General features: G+C 38.7%; 1 long non-coding RNA gene and 1 pseudogene across 1 annotated transcript; one reads left to right on the top strand and one right to left on the bottom strand.

Annotated features, from left to right (window-relative positions):
- Window positions 1-4,119: 4,119 nt before the first annotated feature.
- Window positions 4,120-7,889, bottom strand: LOC109250414 (sorting and assembly machinery component 50 homolog; annotated as a pseudogene).
- Window positions 7,890-12,878: 4,989 nt separating this feature from the next.
- LOC109255616 (uncharacterized) lies at window positions 12,879-17,655 on the top strand. Its single transcript, XR_002075321.2, has 2 exons — window positions 12,879-13,423; window positions 17,479-17,655. It is a non-coding gene; the product is annotated as an uncharacterized LOC109255616 (long non-coding RNA).
- The last annotated feature ends 1,262 nt before the right edge of the window (window positions 17,656-18,917 follow it).

Genomic DNA, 18,917 nt, shown 5'->3' with positions numbered 1-18,917 from the left:
GCTAGGTGCACTCACCAGCACACCACCAACACCTGCTAATAACTTACACCAAGCCCCAACCCCCATGCTCCTAGTCATGCTTGTTTCAGTCCCAGTGCTGTGGGCCTTCTCCCTCAGTAGACTGGCATAAACTCCTGCCAACACCACATATCCCAATTTGAGAGTTTTGCAGGGTCTCCATTCTGGTGGAGACCTAGAGACAGGTCTCAATTCACAAGCAGACTAGAGCACACCTAGTTAAAATTTGCCACATTCAGGCCAGGGGTCAAACATGGCCCACAACAGAAGACAGCCTTTGCATATGACTGGCCTGAAGGATAAAGTGGCCAGGACACAACAGCAGCATGCAGAATACATTCAAGACACTCTCTGAAGTGCCAGTCCCTGGGAAACAAGGGACACAACCCTGTAGGGCACTAAACAACCTCTTCTTCATAAGGCCATTACATTTAAGAACAGGACATGTAGCTGACTTTCCTAACACAGAAATAGGCACAGAAACTTAGACAAAATAAGACAGAGGAATTTGCCCTAAATGAAACAGAACAAGGCCATGGCCGGAGATCTAAGTGAAACAGATATAAGTGACATGTCTGATGGAGAATTTAAAGTAATGATCATTGGGGCGCCTGGGTGGCTCAGTTGTTTCAGAGTCCAACTCTTGGTTTTGGCTCAGGTCATGATCTCATGGTTAGGGTCAATCCCTGTGTTTGGCTCTGAGCTGACAGTGTGGAGCCTGCTTAGGATTCTGTCTCTCCCTCTCTCTTTGCCCTCCCCTGGTTACACACACTCTGTCTCAAAAATAAATCAACATAAAAAAAATGATCATAAAGATACTCATTGGGCTTGAGTGGAAGAAAGACCAATGGAATGGAAGACATCAGTGAGACCCTTAAAACAGAGATAAGGAATAACAAAAGGCATCCAGACTGGCAAGGAGGAAGACAAACTTTCACTCTTCACAGATGACATGATACTCTATGTGGAAAATCCAAAAGACTCCACCAAAAAACTGCTAGAATTAATACATGAATTCAGCAATGTCTCAGGATATAAAATCATTGTACAGAAATCAATTGCATTTCTGTACACCAATAATGAAGCAGCAAAAAGAGAAATCCAGGAATCGGTCCCATTTACAATTATACCAAAACCCATAAAATACCTATGAATAAGCCTAACAGGTAAAAAATCTATACACTGAAAACTATAGAAAGCTTATGAAAGAAACTGAAAAACTGAAAAAATGGAAAAACATTCCATGCTCATGGATTGGAAGAATAAATATTGTTAGAATGTCAATACTACCCAAAACAATCTACATATTCAATGCAATCCCTATCAAAATAATACCAGCATTCTTCAGAGCTAGAACAAACAATCCTAAAATTTGTATGTAACCACAAAAGACCCTGAATGGCCAAAGCAATCTTGAAAAAGAAAGCCAAAACTGGAGGCATCACAATTCCAGACTCCAAGCTATCTTACAAAGCTGTAATCATCAAGACAGTATGGTACTGGCACAAGAACAGACACTCAGATCAATGGAACTTCTATAATAGAGAACCCAGAAATGGACCCACAAACATATGGCCAACTAATCTTTGACAAAGCAGGAAAGAATATCCGATGGAGAAAAGGCAGTCTCTTCAGTGAATGGTGCTGGGAAAACTGGACAGCAACATGCAGAAGAATGAACCTGAATCACTTTCTTACATGATACACAAACTCAAAATGGATGAAAGGCCTAAACATAAGAGAGGAAGCCAAAATCCCAGAGGAGAAAACTGGCAACAATCTCTTTGACCTTAGCTGCAGCAACTTCTTACTTGACATGTCTCCAGAGACAAGAGAAACAAAAGCAAAAATGAACTATTGGGACCTCATCAAGATAAACTTCTGCACAGCAAAGGAAACAATCAGCAAAACTAAAAGGCAACCGACAGAATGGGAAAAGATATTTGTAAATGACATATCAGATAAAGGTTTAGTATCCAAAATCTATAAAGAACTTATCAAACTCAACACCTAAAATACAAATAATCCAGTGAAGAAATAGGCAGAAGACATGAATAGACACACTTTTCCAAAGAAGACATCCAGATGGCTAACAGACACATGAAAAAATGCTCAACATCATTCACCATCAGGGAAATGCAAATTAAAGCCACATTGAGATACCATTTCACACATGTCAGAATGGCTAAAATTAACAACTCAGGCAATAACAGATATTTGCAGGAATGCAGAGAAAGAGGAACTCTTTTGCACTGCTGGTGGGAATGCAAGCTGGTGCAGCTACTCTGGAAAACAGTATGGAGGTTCCTAAAAAAATTGAAAATAGAACTATCCTATGACCCAGCAATTGCACTACTAGGTAATTATCCAAAGGATATGGAGTGCGGATTTGAAGGGGCATATATACCCCAGTGTTTATAGCAGTACTATCAACAACAGCCAAAGTATGGAAAAAACCCAAATGTCCATTGATGAACGGATCAAGATATATGCATAAGATGTATATACAGAATGCAGTATTACTCAGTGATCAAATAGAATGAAATCTTGCCATTTGCAACTATGCGGATGGAACTAGAGTGTATTATGCTAAGCAAAATAAGCCAGAGAAAGACAAATATCATATTATTTCATTCATATGTGGAATTTAAAATACGAAACAGATGAACATAAGGGAAGGGAAGCAAACATAATATAAAAACAGAGAGGGAGGATTGCTGGTGGGGTGTTGGGTGGAGGGAAGGGCTAAAGGGATGAGGGGCAATAAGGAGGACACTTGTTGGGATCAGCACTGGGTTTTATAGGTAAGTGATGAATCACTAAATTCTGTTCCTGAAATTATTGCACTGTATGTTAACTAACTTGGATTTAAATTAAAAAAAAATAAAGTTTCAATAAAAATGAGAAACATGCTCAATGGAATGAACAGCAGCCTAGAAGAAGCAGAGGAACAAATTAATGACCTAAAATACAGAGTGATGGAAAGTAATCAAGCTGAACAAAAGAGGAAAAAAAGAACTACACAAAACAAGAATAGACATAGGGAATTCAGTGACCCCATCAAATATAATAACATTTGTATTATAGGGATCTCAGAAGGAGCAGCAAGAGAAAAGGGGGAAGAAAATACATTTAAAGAAATAATAGCTGAAAACTTCCTTCATCTGGGGAAGGAAACAGATATCCAGATCCAGGAGGCACAGAGAACCCCCAACAAAATCAAAAGCAGATCCACACCAAGACATATTGTAATTATAGTGGCAAAATATAGTGATAAAAAAAATAAAAGCGCAAGACTAAGGAAGACCATTGCATACAAGGGAAACTCCATAAGGCAATCAGTGAATTTTTCAGCAGAAACTTTGCAAGCTAGAAGGGAGTGGCATGATATATTCAACATGCCAAATAGGAAAAACCTGCAGCCAAGAAAACTCTATCCAGCAAAGCTATCATTCGGAATAGGGGAGATAAAGAGTTTCTCAGAAAAACAAAACCCAAAGGAGTTCATGACCACTAAACCAGTCCTGCAAGAGATATTAAAGAGGACTGTTTTGGTGTTTTCTTCAAAGTGACAATGTTAAAGTAGGAAACGCAAAAGTAGAAAAATGAATATTTCTGTAAAAAATCAGCTAAGGAACTCACAAAAAGATGTAAATCATGGCATCATAGACATAATATTTGGGGAGGAGAGGAGTAAAGAATGGTTCCAAACTTAAATGACCATCAAATTATAGACTGCTATATGCATAAGATGTTATATACAAACCTAATGGCAGCCAAAAATAACCTCTAATAGATATGCAAAGAATAAATAGAAAGAAATCCAAATATATCACTGAACAAGCAAACTGTGAAAGAGAGAAAGAAAGGATGAAAGAAAAACTTCAGAAACAATCACAAAACAAGGGATAAAATGGCAATAAATACATATCTATCAATAGTTAATTTTTGTTTTGTCTTTAACATTTATTGACATGGTTTACCATAAGGACTGCAAAGAATGACTCAGATGTGTTTACTTAGAAAGTGTGTGGCACTGAGTGACTCACTGCTGCCCAAGTTCCAGAGCTCTTCCTGTAGGGTGTAAAGGACATGTGTCAGCTACAGGAACCTTATCCCGGCTTCTAATTAGATGCCATCACATATCCTGTCACCCTTCTGCATACCCATGGGGACACAGTAAATAAGTGCCAGCCAAGTTGTTGCCAAGCCTGGGGACAATCCTGGCACCATGACACTAGCAAATGCACTCAGCCAGCTTATGAATATGAGTCTTGGGACCCTCCTTATAGTTGAGGTGGCAGAGGTTCCCACATCGAGAAAGAAGTGTAGTCTGTAGTTCTCTGAAACCATGCTGGCCTGGCTGGAAAAATAATGGGGTATACAGGTGTAGGTTGCTGGCCTAGTATGCTTCTCCACTCCGTATTCTCCTTCACTCTGACCCAATGCTGTGCATACTGAACCCACATACACTTGTCGGTCCTCCAAGGTAAAACGTGTCAGCAATACTTGGTGGTTTATTGCCAATGGGCACCAACATCCCACCCCAAAGAGATTCTGAAAAAACTGAATCGAATATGAGTTGTTTATTCAACTGAAGCTTGAAATCTTCTTTTATGAAGCTTATGTCCCCTGTGGTGTAGCCTGCCAGTTCCTGGTGAACTTTCAGCAAAGTACCTCCTCTTGGCAAGATGGAGGAGTTCCAACAGTTGATGACCATTGCTTCATGACTTCAGTGAGTGTCCACTTTCCTTCCTGACAGTAAAGGGTGCCATCCTCCTGAAGCAGCCCAGCTCTCACCACATGCCCTCCCACTTGATGGTGTGACTGGTCTTCCATTAATCTTCCATTAATCTCCTTAATCTGGCTTATTTCAAAGGTAATGTCTAGTGCATTTGGAAGTGCATCATCACTTTGTCATATATTAATCAAAACATTCACTTGCCTAATATTCCTAGGTGAAGCAATTTTTCACAGGATTTGCGAGATTTCCACATCACCTCAATGAGGTTTTTACCTTAAAAAGGCCTCCAATTTCACATATGATGACATCATCCTTAGTTCTTCCAAGTCTATCAAAATGAAGGTGTTGAACAACCACATCTTTGTTTTCAAGGATTTCCTGTTTAGCTTCAGGTTCAGCTTCAACAAGTTCCGCTTATCTCCTACTGCTCCAAATCTGGTCCATTAGCTGGAGGAGGCTCCCAACTCCAGGCATGTATTGTCCCTATGACTTCCACTGGCTACCACCTTGCAGAGCTGCCTGGGCCTGACCATGGCTCAGCTGGTGAGAGCAGAGGGCCGGTCCACTGTGGTGGAGCTACCAGTCAGTGCAACACTCACAAGCCCTTAGACACGGTGCACTCTATCAATCATTACTTTCAATGTAAATGGACTAAACACTCCAAAAGACAGGGTGACAGGTGGATAAAAGAAAGAAAGAGACCCAACTATATGCTGCCTATAGAAAACTCATTTTAGACCTTAAGACACCTGCATACTGAAAGTGAGGGGATGGAGAGACATTTATCATGCAAATGATGTCAAAAGAGAGCTGAAGTAGTAATACTTAGATAAGTAGATTTTATATGCTTTTTTAAATTTTTATTTTAAAGTTTTTTTTTTGTTTAAAGAGAGAGCATGAATGGGGGAGAGGGGCAGAAAAAGAGAGAAGATCTTAAGCAGGCTCCATGCTCAGCATATATAAAAAACACACAGTGAACATCATACTCAATGAGGGAAAAATGGAAAACTTGCCCCCTAAGGTCAGGAACAAGACAAGGATGTCTACTTTCATCACTTTTATTTGACATAGTACTGGGTGTCCTAGCCACAGTAATAAGATTAAAAGAAATAAAAGGCAGATGCAAGGAAGAATTCAAACTTCACTATTTGCAAATAACCTAATACTAGATATAGAAAGTCCAAAAGACTTCACAAAAGAACTACTATAACTGATAAATGAATTTTGTAAAGTTGCAGGATACAAAATCAGAGTGCAGAAATCTGTTGCATTACTATGCAATAATGAAGAATAGAAATTAAGAAAAAAATTCCATTTACAATTTCACAAAAAATAATAAAATAGGAATAAATCTAACCAAAGAGGTAAAAGACCTGTACTCTGAAAAATATAAAACATTGATGTAAGAAATTGAAGAAGACAGAAAGAAATGGAAAACCATTCCATGTTCATGGATTAGAAGAACAAATACTGTTGAAATGTCTATACTATCCAAAGCAATCTACAGATTTAATGCAATCTCTATCAAAATACTAAAAGCATTGTTCACAGAACTTGAACAAATGATCCTAAAATTTACATGGAACCACAGAGACCCCAAATAGCCAAAGCAATTTTGAAAAAGAAAAGCTGGAAGTATCACCATTTCATACTTCAAGTTATATTGCAAAGCTATAGTATGATACTGGCACAAAAATAGATCCCTAGATCAATAGAACAAGAAAGAAAACCCAGAAATAAACCCACAATTGTATGATCAGTTGGTCTTCAAAAATGCAGGAAAGAATATGGAATGGTAAAAAGACAGTCTTCTTAGCAAATGATGTTAGGGAAACTGGACCATTTTCTTATACCATACCACAAAAACAAACTCAAAATGGATCAAAGACCTAAATGTGAGACCTGAAACCATAAAAATACTAGGAGAGAGCACAGGTGACAATGTCTTTGATACTGGCCATGGCAACATTTTTCTAGCTATGTCTCTTGAGGCAAGAGACATAGAAGCAAAAATAAACTATTCACTACATCAAAATAAGCTTCTACACAGTACAGGAAACAATAAAATTAAAGGGCAACCTACTGAAAAGGAGAAGATATTTGCAAATGACACATCTAATAAAGGGTTAGTATCCAAAATATATAAAGAATTTATATAACTCGATACCCAAAAAACAATCCAATAAAAACTGGGCGGAAGGAATGAACAGGCATTTCTCCAAAGAAGACATTCAGAAGGCCAACAGACACATGAAAAGATGCTCAACATCACTCATCATCAGGAAAATGCAAAATCAAAACTACATTGAGATGTCACCTCACACCTGTCAGAATGGCTAAAATAAAACACACAGCAAGTGTTGGCAAAGATGTGGAAACAAAGAAACACTCTTGCACTGTTGATGGTAATGCAAACTGGTCTAGCCAATGTGGAAAACTGTATGGATTTTCGTCAAAAATAGAAGGATCCTATGATCCAGTAATCACACTACTGAGTACCTAAAGAATATGAAAACACTAATTCAGAGACATATGTTTATAGCAGCATTATTTACAATAGCCAAACTATGGAAGCAGCCCAAGTATCTATTGACTGATGAATTGATAAAGACAATGTGGTGTGTGTGTGTGTGTGTGTGTGTGTGTGTGTGTGTACACACACACAGTGGGATATTATTTAGTCATAAAAAAGAATGAAATTTTTGCCATTTGCAATGACATGGGTGGAGCTAGACAGTGTAATGCTAAACGAAAGAAGTCAGAGAAAGACAAATACCATATGATTTCACTCATATGTGGAATTTAAGAAACAAAACAAAGGGGTGAAAAAGAGGCAAGCCAAGAAACATACTCTTAACTGTTGAGAACAGAGGTTGGTGTGGGGGATGGGTGAAATAAGTGATGGGGATTAAGGAGTGCACTTGTCATGATGAGCATTGGTGATGTATGGATTTGGTTGACTGACTATATTGTACACCCGAAACTAATATAACACTGTATATTAACTATACTGGAATTAAAATAAAAAAAAATAAAATTCACGTGGAAGAGTAGAGAGCCAAGAATAGCCAAAACCATTATATAGCTTTATAATACATGCTAGGGAACGTCTCCTCACTTTGTACATACCTCGGTCAATGGTAAACTGTCTTACTAGAATTAACTTTGAAGAAGAATCACAATAAGCAGCGTTATGCAGCAACACAGAGACCCAGTCATAGATCCACACAAACATAGAACCTGGAAATATGAAGGTTGTATTCCACACAAGGGAAAAAGCATAGATTCTCTGATAATGAGTGTAACTGACATGTAAAAAGATTTGGACTCTGATCTTTTTGATCTTTTGAAAAAGGTTTTTACAAAGCCTGTATCTGACAGCTTATATTTTATTATAGTGTTCACTGTTGCACGGAAGTTTATTTTCATTATTAAATTTAATATAAAAAAACTATCTTATTTCAAGGTAGGGAAGGATTTCTAAAATAAGGCACAAGAAACACCAAAAAAAAAAAAAAAAAAAAGAAAAAGAAAAAAGAATAAGAGAAAAAGAAAGAAAGAAACAGCAACTAAGGAAAACATTCCAGTGTTCTTAGAAGCATTAAGTAAATAGATGGCAATAGGCAGAAAGGAAAAGTAGTGGCACAAAAATTAATATCCAGGGTAGGAAGAAACCCAGACCCCTTTGCTCCTAAGGGCAACAATTCATACCCAGGAGTGATGATGATTTTAACCCATTTGACCTTGGTAACTTAACCTACTAGAAGCTGGGCCCATGAAAATACACAAAACTAAAACAAATGATAATATGGGATAAATCAGAGTCACTGAAGAGAGCTTTACTAGACAAAAAAAAAAAAAATGACAAAAATTGGAATGGAGTTCCAACAAACTGATTTGGACACAGAAACCCAGTGAATATTAGATTCATGGCCCAAAAGAAGACAAAACTTTATTCTCACAGGAGCAGATATTATGCAACTTGGACCCATTACCACTTGACACCTTTGAATATTTGGAGAAAAAATACTGATTTACGAAGATCTGTGATTAGCAGCAACCTGGAGATTAAGATGGCCTCTACCTAATATATTTATCCCTAAAAGCATATCCATTGAGAACAGGAGAATCTACTAATATAATAATAAAATTAGGATTATTAACTGTGATTCATGATAGGGGACACTCTCACCAATATATGTGGAAGCAACAGAAAAAATTGAAAAGATCAGTTTAAAAGCTGAGCCCCCATAGGACAGAAAAGCATTATAGTATTTGCAGGTTCCAGAAACAAAGGATAACTGATTGATTTGATAAGAACAGCTGAGGAACTAAGTCAAAATAAAGGCTTTAACACTCATGTTTATCAACAAAATAGGCCTACACCTAATGTACATAGATGCAATCAAAATAGGTCATTTAGAACTAAATATGCAAGACCCATTTGGCCACCTAAGCCATTTAGACTACCACTCTTTATAACAAATTATGAAGATAGAAACCCAAAGAGAAACCCCAGAAAATATGCATGTGCAGTGTCAGAGAAATGGAAACAACCACCTTTTAGAGTAAATAGACCTAAGAAAACTAAACCTACGTATAGACCCACTGACCCATTTATTGTGAATAGTTACCCCATTTAAAAAACTTAATTCTATTAATAGACAAGCCATTGGTAGCCAGAGGAGAGCAAACCCCCTAGAGTCTGGGCAGTCTCTGTCTCTTGGCCCAAGCTGGTGACAGTCACTCAAGTTATACTGGCCATTTCAATAGAAACCACTTCGTAAGTAAAAATGCTACATATATCACTATGTTGTTAGAGATAGGGTTCTAAGTACCATTATACTAGGCTATCCTACTAATTTAGAAAACTTTAACAATAAAAAGGAATTAGTTGAAGGATTAAGGTGAAAATTAACCCCAGGGACAATGGTACATAGATTCCTAACAATGTGATAGATCACTCATTATGGATAAATGCCTTATTGGTCCCGATTTAGAAAACATTCTTGGACTAGATGTAATAGGACATATAAAAATTAAGAGAAACATTCAGGAACCCCTAAAGGAACAAATTATCATCCCCATATTTTGCAATTAACAATCCAATCTGGCCTGTTAAAAAGCCAGATCGATCATATAGACTTACAGTAGATTAGAAGAAGTTAAACAAATACTCTCTCAAAATTGAGGAAGTACTCCTAGATTTAGGCATTATCCTAATCAGTATCACCACTGGATCGGGACTTATTACATGGTGATAGACTTATCTGACATGTTCTTTGCTATTCTAATTGATGAGGAGAGCCAATCCATGACTGCATTCATTGGGAAGGCAGACAATATCAGTTTACTAGGTTACCACAAGATTAACACAAGAGACCAGTAATAGCCCACAACTTTCTAACACAAAATATCCAGGTTTTTCAGGAAAACAACACACACAAACCAGCATTTCCTATATTGATGACACATTTACTTGTGGTGATAACTTGGAAGAACAGACTAGAGTCACTATAGAATTAATTGAAATCTTTACACTCACAGGATGGACAACTGACCAAAGTAATATACAGGGACACTACACTGAAATTTCTAGGTCTTCTGAAGGCAGAATATATGAGACCCAGTCACAGACAAGCTAGATTGCGCTTCATTTGTACCACAAACTCAGCAGCTCAGAAACTGATAGGACTTTTTGGATATTGGAAATAGCACATACCACATCTGAAGATATTAAAACACATTTTTGAAATAAATAGGAAGAGTAGGGAATTTAGATGGAGACCCATGAGGCAGTCTTTATTTCAAAAATGCTGTCAGAACTTACAATACCATCTCATGAGGGCTCTGGATATAAACCAGAGTGCCTATACTCACAAGGGTTTGGACTAAAACACCACTATGGACTAAAACACCACAGGACCCCCAAGTATTACCCAACTGTATTTTGGACTAAGAAGTTCCTGTGGTCCGACAACAGACACCAACCAGTTAAAAGGCTTACCCAGGTACTCTATGAGCCCTACAAAATTCAGAACCACTGACAGAAAGTAAACTAATTACACCTAAGCTACAACAGCCTATTCTGGAATGGGTAAAACAGACCCCTGACCATAAAGTCCTAACATGGAAATGGTATATTTCCAAGCAGGACAAACAGGTTGAGGGTCAGCTTTGTGTGAACTGAGAAAATCTCCACTATGCCAATAGTGGACTTGCCAGAATTCCTGAGGGCAAGCCTATCCACGCTCCAGCAGTTGGGCAATGGGGACTGCGCTGGTCCCTGGCACCCAGTAATGCCTGGTTTATACAACACATCAGCCTCCATGACACCATCTGGAGAATGCTAGCAGCCAGTGGCCTTGAGGACTGATGATGGTCTAACCCTGACAGATTCAGGCTTGAGAAAATCAGCACAATATGCTGAATTAATGGCCATAAAACTAACTGATGAACAATCTGTTAAAGAAAATCAGAATGACCTATATCTTTCTCAGACCCATGGGAAATAGCTGTTGGAATAGCCCTTTGGTCAGGAACGTGGTGGGGAAATGACTGGAAAATAGGAAATATGAACATATGGAGTAAGGATATGGCAGAAAATAGCACTGGCTGACGTCTTCATGTTCATCACACATGTCTCGGCATATCAGAAAGACAAGGCTCAAGTACCAAAACTTAATGACCAGATAGACAAACTCACTAGGAAAACTAAGAGGCCCGGGGCACCTGGGTGGCTTGGTCGGTTAAGCGTCCGACTTCGGCTCGGGTCATGATCTCACGGTCCGTGAGTTCGAGCCCCGCGTCGGCTCTGTGCTGGCAGCTCGGAGCCTGGAGCCTGTTTCGGATTCTGTGTCTCCCTCTCTCTCTGCCCCTCCCCTGTTCATGCTCTGTCTCTCTCTGTCTCAAAAATAAATAAACATTAAAAAAATTTTTTTTTAAAAAGAGGCCCAAATTCCCAAAATTTAACAAAAATACAATGATTCACGGCTAAGGAGGAAACCAATTCAAAACACAACCATATATAAACAAGCAGAACAATGGAACATAAAACCTGAGCACACAAATATGCCAATTGATTGGATCATTGCATGGGCACATATCGCCAAACAAATCATGCTGGGACACAAAGCACTAGGACATGATTAGGAAAATAAATATGTATATACCTACCAAATACCTCCACTTTCAAATTAAGAAATGTGGGAATTGCTGAAAGTTTAAAGTGTGAAGGTCACTAATGAATACTCTGTAAGGTCAAAGAAGCAGACAGACCCTTCCAGATTATACAAATGATTGTATAGGACCCTTATCTGTACCAGAGAACAAATTATGCATGCACTTTGTAGACACATGGTCAGGAATAGGATTACTCTATCCTTGCAGGAAAAATGATCAGAAATCTACCATCAGAGCTTTAGAAATCAGGATTGCTTGCTATGGTATCCCAATTAAATCAGGGGCCCCACTGCAAAGGAAAGCAAGTACAAGAATGGGCTAAGAACAAAGCATAGTAAGATACAAAGGACTTACACCTACAAGCCCAACCATGTCTGGGTCAAATGAAAGGTGCAATGGCTTACTCAAGCAGAAGCTGACTAATAAGCCTGATATAAAAGCTTGGACGAAACCAGTCTGGGAGGTGGCAAGATCTCTAAACCATAAATATGGAAAGAATGGAAAAACTCTTATCGCATTAATATTGCAAGCACCTCTACAGATGAGACACTGACCACTACCAAACTCCAGAATCTAAACTAGAAGGAAAACATTTAAAAAAAAAAACATAATGGTATATATATATATATATATATATAGTACTAGGGAAATTATGGTACCTGCCATCAATACAACCTACTGGATGACTGAAGAAAAAACTACATTACATCACATTAAAGAAAATAATATGATGACTCTGAAAATGGCAGGCATAAGAACACCATCTTTACTGTATTGACACCAGATGCCTGATATTTAGCCTCGCAAGATGGAGGGCGACTATGCTAGAGGGAATATAGGCAATAACGGACGTCATAATGGTAGATATCCTTGGGTGGCAAGAACAACGAGAAGGAATTAAAAATGCCAAGGAAACTATCTTTATTTTGCAGGCATGAATCCACGATGCCTCTTTAACCCTACCAAGATTACTAACGGGTCAGTGCAGCATGCTGCCTGCTGCCCATACTCCGTTGCCTATCGCTCCCTGTTGGATACCATAGTCATTACAGCTATGGATACTCCTCTGATGGCTCCAGCAATAGGAGCTGTGCCAGTGTTCTGAACTGGAATGCCACTTTCTGGTCCGGCACAACTCCACTGTCTATGACATCCTCCGCATTCTCCAGAGATCACTAGTCTAGTCACCTTATTGCAACGGAGGACTCATCAACATCAGCGGCATCAACCAACGCAGCCTCTGCACCCCATCCTTCGCTGTCAGCACTATCTACTCACCGGGAAAGCTTCAATCAGTAGAGACACCAAATACTTAGGGAAGCTGATGAAGCAGTGGCGACCTCCATTTTAATCTCCACAAGAACCATCGAGGATTCTGAACAACAACTCTATTAGACATTGACTTGGAGGATGAAGACTGGCCTGAACTACTAACTGGCTTTTGGTATCATAACCCAGCACATATATTTCGTCAACCAGGTTCTGAATTTTTTACTTTTTTTTTAAAAAATATCTATTTCTGAAAAGAGAGAGAGAGGAAGGGGCAGAGAGAAGGGACACAGAGAATCCCAAGCAAGCTCTGCACTGGCAGTGCAGAGTCTCATGAGGGGCTCGATCCCATGAACCCTGACATGACCTCAGCCAAAATTAAGAGTCAGATGCTCAACTGACTGAGCCACCCGGGCATCTCTGTACTTTTATCCTACTAAATTGAGGCAGCATTGGACACATCACAGAGACTCTGAAAATAACCTGGATTTAGTTCCTGATTTGTGTGTGAGCATTTTAGTGTAAAAGAGCAGCTGCTGAATACACAGAATAGGAATTATATCTTTAAATATAAATAGGCCAAAAACTGATCATCTACTACACTCCTGATTTATACTGTTTAACCCATATTCACCTACTAGAAAGTGAATAATGGATCTATGGACATTATTCCCAGACTTTAAAAGAACCAGGGACATTATGTGGTGTATAGAGAACACCCAGGAAACTTAGCACATAACACATATCATTATCTTCTGTAATATAATCAAGCTACTGTCTCCTATCACAGATCTCTACCCCAAGAGTGTGGAAATCATTGTTAATAAATCCATACCAGTCATATTGCAATTTATAATCATAGTCTATACATTAAAATTTAATATGTAGGACTTTCTAGGCAAATGCAAATCCCCAAGTTGTGCTTGGGTTTATCCAGCTCCTTTATATCCAACTTATATGCCAAAAACAGGTAGCTCAAAGGAAGGAAAGCCTTATGGTTCCTTGTTGGACTGGTAGGCGGCTTAAGTGGAGGAACAATGGCAGCCACTTTTTCTCAATTCCAAATCAAATTACATTAAATTCTTAAACTTTGCTCTCAATTTAACACACATGCGGTGGCAGTTTTGTCATCATTGGGTATACAGATGGATACAATTAGCCTTATGTTAGAAAACATAAATTTCACATGGCAGTAAAAAACAAAGCAGCCAGAGAAAATGCTAAAAAATAGCAACACTAAAAAAACCCCAAAATATGTTTTATGTACACTGTCAATGTACAGTTAGGGATGGCTGATATGTGGAGTACTCTTAGGACAGCTACAATCTTGGGTCAATACTGACTGTCTGAGATAACAGCCCAACCAGAAGTAGATATAATACATTCTAATGACTGTTATTCCTTGGACAACTACGAAATTAGAATATTGGCACTTAAGTAAGGAAACATGATCTCAGGTTACCACACTTTTGCAGTTTCCCAATATCAAAAGAGACAGTGGAGCCCACTGGCTATGGAAAGACCCCTTATGATAAAAGGAAAACATGTTCCTAAGGATACATCGTTGGAATGAATCCAAAGTACCTTTATTACTGCTAGATCTTTGAAGATATCTATAGTATAAGTACTTATGACTATGGCTTTGATGCCTCCCCAACCAGTTATATATAACATAGAGCTAGTATGCTCTAAGCCAAACCTCACTCTTATCTATTGGAGTCAAGGAAAAAATAAGGAACAGAACATTACCTGTGTAAAACTACAACAGGTCAAGAATAAGACAATACAAGGAAAAAGATGTTAATTAAGTTCAGCAGAAGATAAAGGAACCCTTAAAATAACCAGAGACATGTTTCACATCAAGCCTCCAAAATTAATAATGTAAATCTCACATTAGAAAACTTAAGAAAAGTGAAGGTATATTTGGAAGGTGAGATTAATAAAGTCAAACTACTCTTGCAGGAATTTAAAAGAACAAAAATGTGCATTTATAAAAATAATGGCAGTTTTGAGTTCTAGTGTTATGGCAGTTGACCACATGTTTGATAGTGCTGTGCAAGCGTGCACCCCCTGGAACTTTATAAAAATGATCTTTACTTAGAAACGTAATTGTATGGAAATTTAACTGTGTCATTTAAGAAGCTTAACTTTTGGTTGCTTTATAATTAGACATGGTACCATGCTAAAGAGCTTTGTTATATTTATATTGATAACATTAGGAATATGGTTGCTTAAACTGGTCATTAAACTATAATATAAGAGAATGTTTGCCAAAGGAGAAATATTGCACAAATATGACTTAGCACCTGTGATGAATATTGTAAGTGTTGTAGGATCACAGGGTGGATTGATATCTTTGTGAATTTAGGTTTGTACAGGACATTTGTATTAGCTTTAGAGTGATTTGAAATCACAGGATCGACTGTTGTGTATTGGTTTGACATGATTTTAAATCTACTTACTTATGACAAAGACAAAAAAAGTTGTTCTTAGAAGTGAAGTTGTTTTGGTGCAACAATGGAGTTGTGTCAGGATGTCGTCATCTCATCTGTTCTCACTCATAACTTAGTAGCTCAGCTGCTGGGGGCCCTGGTCACAGGTTTATCAATAAAAATATATGAAGAAGCAAAGCGACTATGGCAAAGGAACATTAGACTATAAATACTGAGAATTTGTGAGAACTATCGTAGAGTGTTTGGTCTGGGCAAGGCTACACTCTGCTGATCTAAAATGACTCTTGAAGACCTAGGGGCAAATAGCTCCTGCCATGGTTAAGACGGCTCTTCTACCGACAGTGGTGAAAGGCACGTGGTATCCCTTCAAAGAAGGGATCTCGCCCATCAACACCAGTGCTCTTGCTCTAGCCACATGTTCTAGCTACACGAGACTTTAGCGCTGGCATCTGGACTTCAGCTCCAAGATGGCTAACCTGTCTTCTGGGTACCACCTCCTATAAAATTACGCCTCAACTAAACTTGAACTTTATACATTTCATCTCCCCTTGCCTAGAACAATAGTATGACTAATCCAACCTTGGTTTGGAGTATGTTATTTCCATAGTGGCTAATGAAAAGACATTCTCTTGTATTCTATTGGCTTGTGAAATTTGCACAGTGAATTGTTGGCGAAGACAAAGTCAGCCTTTGAGTATTATTTGCCTTCCAAACAACACAGCTTTCAGAGGGATTATGCACAATTGTGTAGGTTAAGGCTTAGAATTAGGCAGAGGCCGGGCACCCCCAACAGCCTGACCTGGACTTGCCTGACATTGCCTGATCTGCGCCTCCTGCACCCTGTCAGTCATCTTTGGCTAGTCTGAGCTCTCCAGGCCTGTGGACCTAGTTCTCGTCCCCAATAACCTACATTACCTCTTAGGTGTAGGGACCCCTTCCTCCAAAAATCACTGTGAGGAAGCCATCGAAATAGGTGACATTCAGTCCCCATGTGTACTTACTGTTTGCTGGGGTTCCAGGCTTCTGCAGCAATCAAGGCTCCCAGCTGTCTTTTGTCGGCGGACACCTTGGCCACCCTGCTTGATCCAGTCATGGAAAGGCAGTGGAGATCTGCCAGCTCTGCCTTCAAGGGGAATATGGATTATGCGTAGGTTAGCGTTTCAAATTAGTCAGGTGCCAGATACACAGTGCCCCCTCCCCTGTGAGCCAGCCTCACTGGACATTGACCTGCTGTAGGTCCCTCACTACCCTGACTTGGGCAGCCCATGCATATGCTGTATATACTCTTTCAGTTGCTTTTAGGCAGCTGGGTCCCTCCAGGCCTTTGGAAGCTTGGGCCATCCACAACAACCTGCGTTGCCTCAAGAGTAGAGGGAGCCTAAACTGTGAACATCCCTCTGAGATGTCAGTTGTATGGGCAATAGTCTGTGCCCATGGGGACTTGCTGTCAGCCGGGGTTCTCAGTTTCTGCTGTAATTGAGGCTTCCAAGTATCTTTTATTGGAGGATACCCTGGCCAGCCTGCCTGGTCCAGTCCTAGCAAGGCAGTCCAGATGACTCCAGCTGAGTCTTCACTGTGGATACATGCATTAGTATAGGTGAGGGCTTGGATATGGCAGACGCTAGACACTCCAGCAAAAATGAGTGAAGGAAACCTCCCTCACCAAAAATGGAGTCAGAAGCCCTGGAGGGGAGCTCCTAATGCTCATATTACTCATTGCAGCCAGGATAACCATTGCAGCCAGGATAACCATCACATAGGATTATGAAAAGGATAACTTCTCACATAGGACTTTCTTCTCCTACTTTTAAGAAAAAGAACAAAGATCCATGCCTGCCCCAACAACAATGCACCAACCACCACCTGCAGCCAAGGAGAAACTTCTGTAACCTGGAACACTTGTCCTTTTCCGGAGAACTTTAAAAAATAAAAACCTTCTCAATTTCCTCCAAAAACTGAATAAAAACTGACCGTCCCTTTGTCTCTTCATATTTGCCTATGGCTTGTTGTAGTTTGCTTGTCCCAAATAGCAATTCCTCTGCTATTTACAAATAAACTCATTTTGCAAGCAAAGTAACTGGCTATTTTAAGGTTGACATTACATGGTATCAGAGAAATGGAATCCAGAGAAGACCCCCAACAATTCCAAGGTTGTTGAGCAAACATGGCCAGTACTCACAGTGTATTCAGCTCATTGCTTTCTTGGTGACTCTGGAGTTTGAGGGTAAGTCTCTTGTGGACTTTGAGCTCCTATGTTTTGAGCGCTCAGGCTTTATTCAGGGTTTTTCATGAATGCATCTCCTTTCCTCAGTTCCCTGGTAAGTCACCCATCCTGTTCAAAGCAGGGGATAACATAATTCCCAGTGTTTTAGCACAGCTGTCAGAAAAGTGAGCCCTTCATAATTAAGACATTTTAGGGAATCCAAAAGCAGATAGGTTCCACAAGGTCCTTGGGCCAGGATTTTGTTCCTTTCTAGAAAAATGGGTGAACTTTTGGACACTTAGAAATTGTAATGGCCATTCTGAGTGACACTTTTGTTAGATAAGTCTACCTTAAGGGGTATGGTTGTAAGAGAAAATTCTGAAACTCTTGGAGACCGTGGAATGCATTCTTTGGTTTGATATGTAGAATCTTCTAAAAGACAAAACGACTTGAAAAACAGTTCTAAAAAATCATTAGAACATTAAAACACACACACAACATTAGTAAAAGATATTGGCCATCAGAACTCATAATCTTAACTTAGTCTACCTACCAGAAACATAATTTGGATCCAACTATTTATTTTCTTTTAAACCTGAGACATGGCTAACATTTCTGAACAAAAGCTGTAAGATCTCTATGTTTATTTATGTGCTCTGTAGGTCTATGTTATATATGTTATAGATATGTAATTTTTTTTTTTTTTACCTCTGGATGGTATGGCCAAAATTCCTTTGTAAATTTCTTTAATTATCCTAGAGAGAATTAAGCATTTATATAAATATACTTTATTTACATAAATATAATTTATATATAAATATATAAATTTATATAAATATATATTATAGAAATATAGAAACCAATGCAAATGTTTTTCAGGTTCACAGGATCTGAGATAATCTTCGATAAATAAACACATGTAAGTTTGTTGGTTTAATAAGAACAGGTATGTCTTCGGTGTATCTGAATTAAATATAATGCAGATTAACAATTTATTCTACCTGGTTTTATTTATTATTTATTTATTTTTCAACATAATAATTATATA

The sequence above is a fragment of the Panthera pardus genome, unplaced genomic scaffold, assembly GCF_024362965.1.
Source record: "Panthera pardus isolate Hobbes unplaced genomic scaffold, ASM2436296v1 HiC_scaffold_21, whole genome shotgun sequence".
Lineage (NCBI taxonomy): Eukaryota > Metazoa > Chordata > Mammalia > Carnivora > Felidae > Panthera > Panthera pardus.
Note: the sequence above shows the minus strand (reverse complement) of the source record. Positions and strands in the feature narration are given on the sequence as shown.